We start from the raw sequence: 9,388 nt of genomic DNA on the forward strand, positions 1-9,388 counted from the left end.
CAAAACAAAACAACAGGACTTGGAATTATGGCCCTGGCATGAACGCTGTGACGGATCCAAAGCTGTGGCAGCTGCACACTGTCAGCCACCTGCAGCAGGTTCTCTTGAAAGGAGGTCTAATTAGTGTACCTCTATGGCTGCCACAGTCACAAGGCAGTATCGATGGGTATTATACTTCCTGAGAATCATTGAAATTCATTTATATTGCTCCACCATACCACTGCTATCCTATCATCTCTTCTCCAGACTATCAAAATAGCTTCCTAATTGACTGTCTCTATCTTCTCTGGTCACCTCCCCTTCACCATCCAAAAATCTTCCAATTGTTTCCTATTACTCAGCATTCAGTAATGAGTCTGTAATATCTGGTCTATAAAGACGAGCACCAGATGGCTCATACTTTTGCCTTTATGTTCAATGTGCTCTTCACTCCACATTCCACTTCACTTTCTGAACATAGTCTTCTCTCAAACTCTTATGGCCATGCTTTCTCTGTCATTGGCCTCACACCCTTCTCCCACCCACCATAGTGTGCGGATGCCTGTTTTATCTTTCAGCTTTCAGACTGAGTATCCCTTCCTTAGGAAGCCTTCTGATTTACCTAGCCAGATCACGAACCTCTATTATTGGCTAACATGGCACCTTTAAAGTATTTATCAAAGGTGCACTTGTATACTTATTTAATTAACTATTTTTCATCCCTATTAGATCTTTAGTTTCATAAGAGCAGGAGCTATATATGAATAGCTGTTCTTGTTCACCACTATACCTATAGCAGACAAGTTCTATCATAAAGTAGATGCCTAATAAATATCTGCTAATCAAATGAAATATTCAGAAAATATATCTTGCATTTTCTCTGTATGACAAAGAAATCTAAAATTTTATATGCAAATCATCACCTCCAGGACAAAAGAACACTGAAAGAATATGATTTCCAGAAACATGCCACAGCAAGCTCTTGGGACCTAGCCAATTTTTCCACCATTTAATATGGATCTGTGGAGGTGAGTAATAAGTTTCTGGTTCAGGACAAAAAAAATACTAGAATATTTAAACATTAAACATATTAAACATGTACTCACTTCAGGACCTCTGAGATTTCATTTAGGATGGTTTAGGTACAGCTCAGGTGTTTGTCATACTCTACTCAAATTAAAACCACTAATATTTAGCTTGTATCCTGTGCTGAGGAGTTTCGTTTTTATCTTTTGGCTATGTAAATTTACCAAATTGTAACACACAGTTATCCTTTACATACACTAGGAATAATTGAAGTTTACCCTTTCAAAAAGCTAAACCGGCTTTTTGTTTTTCTTCTTTTAAATTCTCAGTATTCTACATGGAATCTTATCCAATGCTAAAGAAATCCCTGCCTTCTTACATAGGAAAAAATGAGATTTTAAAAAAATTTCTTTTTAATCTCTCAGGATCATTGTAATTAGTCCACTTTGTTGTAAAGCAATGGCGTTTTCAGGATCTATTGAAATGTATGTGACCCCATGTTGAAGTTTTCAGACTACTTTGGTTTTGAATCCTTTAGCTTCTTCTCATAATTTTCCTTGGGCTCTGTCTATTAACCTGACAATTATCAATTGCTGTCACTATCACAACCATGACCAAGTGCATCATTAAACAGAGGATTTCTCCAAGGTGTCCTGCCACAGCTCATCTCTAGTAAAATGTTCACTGCTAACACCCGAAGGTCAAAAAAGAAAACATCAAAAGCACGTTCACCTACGTTTAGGCTACTGCAATGTTGTTTTCTCTGATAGACACCTCTTCTCACCAAACTCCTTGTAATTCAGCACATATAATCAGTTCTTATGCTTAGATTTGTTTCCTGTTTGAAGGCAGGCTAGTAGATACCCCAAGGTAACGTAAATCCTAAAAAAATGTCATATACCTTGGCTTTGAAGTATCCTATATGAAAGAGTATAGCACATAGTTTACTTGTCATCTCTCCTCTTCGTCTTTACATGGATTTCCTAGTCTTCTCTTTTAGGCCCTAAAGCTTGGGATGTGAGCCTTGATAATCATTTCTTTGACCTCCATTTCTAAAAGTTCAGATGGATTTATTTCCTAATCAACCTTAAACTCCTATATACAAACAAGCACTCTGAAGATTCATCCCAGCTGGCCTCTCACTGGCTCTATGACCAACCCCTCCAGATTTCTCCTATAATCACCTTTCATTTCCCTTACTCCCACTCCATCTCCAGGCTTGTCATATCTACCTTCTTGCTGATCATAGTTTCAGAAGCCAGATACCACACAGGTGTATGCATAGATACACTATAAAATATATTTTATATGTATATGCACACACACACACACATACACGGTATATATATAAATAGAATAATATAATTTATGAGCTACAAAGAACTTCCAAGATTATCTAATCCAACACCTAATTTTATAGGTGAAGAAACTAACACGCTGAGAGGTTCTAGAGACAGATAAAGGATTTGGGTGTTGCTGGCGGAAAGCCAGAAGATGCCGATGCCCATCAAGGGAAAGTAATGTTTTTTAATAGTTCTTAATATTTAAACAAAACAGGTGATGGAAACTCATCAGCTCTTGAGTGGGCTAATTTGTGCATCATCTCTTAGGGAGGAGCTAAATGGGAATTCAAGCTCTATTCCTCCTTGTCTTGTTCTAGCCATTCTTTGGGTTAAATTACATCAGCCCTGTGGTTTCCAGAAAGAGATTATGGGAAGACCAAGTGTTGATTAGGAAAGAGTGCCTGTTCTGAGTCAGGGTGACCTGGGTTCTGGCACTGGCTCTGCCACTTACTAGCCACTGAGTGACACACACTAGGCACTCAATAAATGTTTAATAAACAAGTGAAAAGATGATTTTGCTAACGAACCAAATTATTAATGATTATGGAAAAGATTTCCTTCCTCTGGGTTAAGGTAAAATGTAAGGCTCTGTTGGGATGCTTCTTGATTAAAATCCCATGAATATGAATTCTTCACAGTGTGGTTTTTTTTCCTCCCATTTTAAAATGTTTTAAGCTTTGATATTTACAGGAATGGCAGAATCAGGTCTATAATGTCTGCCTGCATCATTTTCAGGTGAGTAGAAATGCTGAAAGTACATTAATATAGTAACAGTGGTAACAGAAAGAAATCAAAAACCATCATTGGTCTCCCAGTGTGGTGTATCAGCCCTTGGCTGCTGCTTGACATATTCTTGCCAACATTACTCTCAAAGTAATTTCTCTTATAAAATATGGCACAATCACCACCATATCCTGAGCATGGATATTTAATCTTGGAAATAGTATCTAAAGTATTTGAAATATTTGAAGAGACAGTTGATTTCTAAAGAGCCAGTTGATACTAACCTATGCTGTTTTCCACTAAGGTGAATACCCTGGGGTGTAATAAAATCAGAAGAGAGCCAAAGAATCCTTTTAGAAGTTTCATAGCCTAAAACATTAAACATTACAGAATGTCAGTCAACTCTCTAGAAAAAGATTTCTGCAAACACACAAAGCTATTTTAAAATTCCCTTTTATAAAATCAGACAATTCAAAAGCTATTGGCTGCCATCTTCAAGATCTGAAAGCAGAGTACTGGTAGGATTGCCAGACTTAGCAAATAAAAATACAGGATGCTTGCTAACGATGAAGAGCTCCTAAAAAAAGAGAGAAAAAAAAATACAGGATGCCCAATTAAATTTGAATTTCAGATAAAAAAAAGGAATAGTTTTAATATTTAGTACCCTAACTATTGCATTTTTTAGTATATTTCATGTCCTGTGAAATATTTGAGACATATTTGTACTAAAAAGCTATTCATTTTATACAAAATTCAAATTTAACTTGACATCCTGTATTTTATCCCGCAACCCTAGTACTGGGGAGAGTTACTTCATTTAACCCCTTCATTACTCTGCAAAACAAGGGGCCCCAACTTGGCTGATGAGAACATGCCTTTAGGGTTTACTACATGGAATTTTAAGATTAGCAATGATCATGGTAAAAGGAGAATTGAACCTTTCTTCTGGTCTGTGGATTTCCATTCTGTCTCTTTCACACTGTGAAAAGCATTTAAATATATTTCCAATTATTCAGAGTGGTAATGGATTAATTGAAGAGTATGCTTTATTGGGATCTCTAAATTTAGGTTTGTTTGTGTAGGGGCTAAGAGCCTAGGACCATATGGACTTAAGCACTAGGACTTTGCTCTTCCCAGTAAGGAATGAACAGACTTGCTTTTATAAAGCAGTTTGAAGACTTCAAAAATGCTGAATGAATTTTTTTTTCTAATGAAATTATCCCCCACACCTTTCACTAAAGGATCACCCCCATTGTTTGGCTTTATAGGACTTGTCAGACTATGTCATATCTCCAGGATGGAAGCCTGTCTAATGGAAGCTGGAGTCCGAGTGCACCAGTGGTGGGTTGAAGAGAGCAGTGTTGCTGTGAGCCTGACTGAAGCACTCATGGAGAGAGCATTCTTTTCAGCATCAGCTGATGCTCTGCAGCACAGGATTCTGTTACCCTCATTTGAGCTGCCTGGTTATTCTAGCAATCAGATCTTTCTGTCTCCTTCCCGTTACCCGGCCTTGACACCAGCTATCATGTGCCCTTTTTGCCTTGACTCCCAAGGGTACAATTCTTCTTTCATTTTCTTTAAACTCAAATGCCAGAATATCGGAATTTCTAGGACATTTACATGGTTTGTGATAACAATGGAGGATATCTGCAATCAGAACTGTTCTGTAAAATCTAGGGCATGTGTGGTCCCCCTAATATTTCAATACTTGTTTTCTGACAGTTACCTAGACAGCAAGGATATTTGATTTGGCAAGGAGATAGGGCTGGGAGTAGAAATTCTTCTCATGATGGTTTTAGTTATTGCTTTGTAGTTAACCTTGGGCAAATCACTGCATCTATCTCTGTCCTATGTCAGTTTCTGAACCCCTTCTATCTGAAGCCCCCTATAACAATTATAAAGAACAAAACAGTAGGAACTCATTTCCAACTTACTTTGGCTACCCTTAAAATGTAAGTTATGAATCCTAGTGTTGGAAACATGGCATACTGGGCTTCTCTATCCTTTTACCCTGAAGGGGAAGAAAAGTTATGGAAAACAAAGGCCATAAAGATTTTACCACTATAATTCCTTGTTTAGGAGAAGCATGTGACTGCTTTTAGAAATGCAACTTGTAAAATTCTAGTCTGAACTCAATCTGGATAGAACTTCAGTGTTCTAATTTCTGGAAAACATAAAAGGGGATGAGGCTTATAAAGAAAGTTATTTACCTTGTCAACAGTAACAATAGCACTTTCTATAAAATAGTGACTCCTTTTTCTCCCCTCCACCTCCTCCATTCTTTTGATCCTATCACCCTCTCCTGCATCTACTGATATCCTCTTACCTTGAGATAAGACAGTAATGAATCACTTTAGCAAAAGTACATAGGGCTAAACAAAGATGACATATTTTGGCATCTGTTGGCACTAAGACACATCAGGATGGGGCATAGCAAGAGTTCAGGGTTTCCTGATGCATAGTTGCTAAAACTGTGGCCTTTACTTCATAGCTAATGAAGTTTTGGGGCAAGAAGAACATAAATCTCTCTTAAATGGTTTAAATTGTGCCTTTTTGCCTAAAGACTTTAGTCTTTTTTTTGACCTGCCCTAATTCCTGATGTCAGGTCCATAGGGTATTTGTGCTATGCCTCATTTTCAGTGAATGTATATTTTACACAGTGTGATCGCACTTTGAACTAAAATAGACCACATCCAGAAACCTGCTGGTGCAGGCTTCCCAGAGCTAAAGAATATGAGCAGTTTGAATTGCTTTTTGTCTCTTTGGCTTCTTCTTGAGTCAATTCACCAATATAGAGACGTTACTATCTAGATTTTATTAAAGAAAAAAAAAGGCACCAGATCCCAAAGGCTAGCCTCCATGCCAAGATTATTTCCTAGAAAATGCATAATATTTGAAAGTGAAAGCATCTCAGATGCTTACCTTATAGTCTCTCTTCGGCTCTAGCATTATTTGTTTATTGGGGACACGATCACTTTTGGTTCAGTCCTGTGAATAAGCAGGTCACAAGGCAACTTTTAGCTCCCCGTACACTTTTTAAGTGTTTATTAATCTTGACTCCTATACAAACTCTGTAGAGAGGCTGGCAACAGAAAATTCTTATCCTGAGTTATTTATGTGTCTAAGACTCTAAGACAAATTGCTCTCATAAAATCACACCCCATGAGATGTGATTCTACCAGATTGGCAGGCCTTAATGTCTCCTCTATTCACCCTACCCTTTAACCTGGGTTGAGCTTATTCTCTTTGCTAAGCATAGGATCAGATATTGAGTAAGAACTAATTCTGATGTCAATTCTTCTTGTTAGGGATTTAAGAAGCAAACAGAAATAGAGCCAAGGGTGGAGAAACTGAGGCCCTCTGAATGTTTGCTGCCAAGCTGCTGAGACGTTTAATCCTCTTGGCTACTCCACTGGTTTGGTCCAACTTGAGCCCACACTAATTTTTTGGATTGGAAGTCAAGGCAAACATCACTGTAAATTCAATTCTAGTATGCCAGCTCCAGAACACTTTAACCTTTAAAGGCTTGGGATTCCAGGAGAAATGTTGTAGTAGCATTCCAGAGACCCACACATCAGACATAGACATATGCATTCTTGCCTGAGGCACAGGGTGTTGGCTTCACCCTCTCTCATATGAGTTGGCTTCCTAACTCATATTCTGCAAACCCTTCATATGAGGACACAGCCAAACAGGCTCATCTCAATTTGAAGATCACCAACAAAGAGTCTGGGTTTAATCATGTAGCTACCAGTCACTTGGGATTGGTAACTAAACCTGCAGAAGTGGTTGTGTTGTGAAAAGGGAAGCAGAAGTACTAAAAAAAAAAAAAAAAAAAAAGAGCTAGAAAGGAAGTAAGACAGGTGGAAATGTATGACTTTTTCAACTTCCTGATGGAAAGATAGCAAGAGAAATAAAACTCTTTCTGACTAGATAGGACCTTTCTTTGGCCACAGTTGGATGTATTAATAACTAAATGTCATATTGCCACCCTCACATAAATCTATCTTTATGTCTATCTATGTATATTTATCTCTATATATCTCACATTATATCATATGTAGTTATCCATTAGTATAGTATACCTTTTATTTTTTAGAACATAATAAAAATGTTTATAGGCATTTACTAGATACCAGATGCAATTATAAGTACTTTCCATGTATTAAATTGCATAATTGTCATTATAATACTAAGGAGTAGGTATTGTTATTATTCTTGTTTTAGAAAACTGAGGCACAGAGAGATTAACTAGTCAAAGACCACACAGTTACTACATTGTGGAGCTGGGATGTGAATGCAGGCACTCCAGTTCAGGAATCTGTGCATCGAACCACTATTCTCTGCTGTTTTTGCTGTTACAGTATATAGTACACATTTTAAGGCATATGAAATTAATCTATTAATTAATCATGAAGAACACAGGATAGGTAGGCAACATTCCATCTACTCACCTTTCCAACTGTCAACCCAACAGCCATTTTAAATTGCAGAAAAGAGTCAAGGTGGGGACCTCATGGCATCATCAGTTTCCTATGGATTGCTCTCCAATTTTTTGTGTTCCTGGCTCTTGGAACCCTTTCATCATATTCTGCAGGTAAGACTCATAATAGCGGAATTAGAGTTATAATTTCCATGCTTGAAATTGACATCGAAGGCCATAATTTCTTTTTTTTCCTGAAACGGAGTCTCATTCTGTCACCTGGGCTAGAGTGCTGTGGCTCAGCCTAGCTCACAGCAACCTCAAACTCCTGGGCTCAAGCAATCCTCCCACCTCAGCCTCCCAGAGTGCTAGGATTATAGGCATGAGCCACCGCGCCTGGCCCGAAGGCCATAATTTATAAGTCAGGGAGGCTAAATAGTAACTGTAATGCTTTGTTTTCACCTAACATGTGGATTTTGTAATGGTCTCCTAAACTCTCCACATCTTTCTCTTCCCCTTTCAATGTTTCACACAGCCAGGATTTCTTTCCTTCCTGCCTGCCTAAATATTTTGGCTCCCTAACCCAACTCCTTTATATTCTCTTTGCTTTAAAACATCTCTTTCAATGACTTACATTATCTCTGTATAATCTTTACCACTCCTGCTATGAAGACCATTCTGACATTAAGAAAATGACAGGCTTTTAAAGAAATTCTCAAACCATAGATGAAAGAATACTTTTCTCTGAGATAAGCATGCATTATGTACATATCTGCTTTACAGATGGGGAAACTAAGGCAGGGAAATGATAAGATTTGCCTTAGGTCATAAAGTCAGAGACGATATTGAAACTATGTCCTTGTGTCTTCAGACTCTCAGGCTAGTGCTTGAAAACTGAAGATGAAAAGTGCCTCTGACTAGAATGACTAATTGGTTTTTTCCTTTCTTAACTTTTTATGGAAGTGTATGGACTTACATAGGTTTTTTATTTGCAGATTTTCAAGGGCATGGTAAACAGAGAAGCCTAGAGATCTGCTTGGAATAGGGCTAATGATCTTGAGACATTACTGACTTCCCCATTCCTTCTGGAGCACCTGAGAGGGAAATGAATTTCCAAGGGCCCTTATGCTCTTCATTTCAGTTATTCCACAGAAGCCTGCATAGAGCATAGGTTGTCATCCAGTCATATTTAAGGGAACTGTATCTATTTTACCTTCCATTTCCCTACCCCAAGTTTTAGTAGCTCTGGGTTCATTCTTGACTAGCTGCATTGGAATCTCCTGGGTCATGGGGCAAGGGACGTGGCCAAGTAAGGTTCTTCCCAGGATCACAATTACTGCTGTCATGAAGTCTGTGGCCCTGGTGTTTTTTTGTTTGCTTGTTCGTTTGTTTTATTTTCAGAGACAGAGTCTCACTCTGTCACTCAGGCTAGAGTGCAGTGGTTCGATCATAACTCAATGCAACCTCAAACTCCTGGGCTCAAGCGATCCTCTTGCCTCAGCCTCCCGAGTAGCTGGGACTACAGGCATGTGCCGCTACGCCTGGCTAATGTTTTTGTTTTTAATCTTTTTTGTGATTTTATAAAAGAAGGTTAGCTCTAGTCTTAGCTTCACATAGTTTCTCCGTGGGGCACACATCTTGTACATAAAGGAAAGGCTACAGACTAGGTAAAATATTTTTTTCTTGGTCAACTGGTTAGTCAATTCAGTAACAATTGAGATGTACTTTGTGCGGGGTCCAGTACTGAGAGTAATAACATAATTAGAAAGCAAGCTCTGGGCCGGGCGTGGTGGCTCACGCCTATAATCCTAGCACTCTGGGAGGCCGAGGCGGGTGGATCACTCAAGGTCAGAAGTTTGAGACCAGCCTGAGCAAGAGCGAGACCCCGTCTCTA

The sequence above is a fragment of the Propithecus coquereli genome, unplaced genomic scaffold (assembly GCF_000956105.1).
Source record: "Propithecus coquereli isolate 6110/MARCELLA unplaced genomic scaffold, Pcoq_1.0 Scaffold119, whole genome shotgun sequence".
Lineage (NCBI taxonomy): Eukaryota > Metazoa > Chordata > Mammalia > Primates > Indriidae > Propithecus > Propithecus coquereli.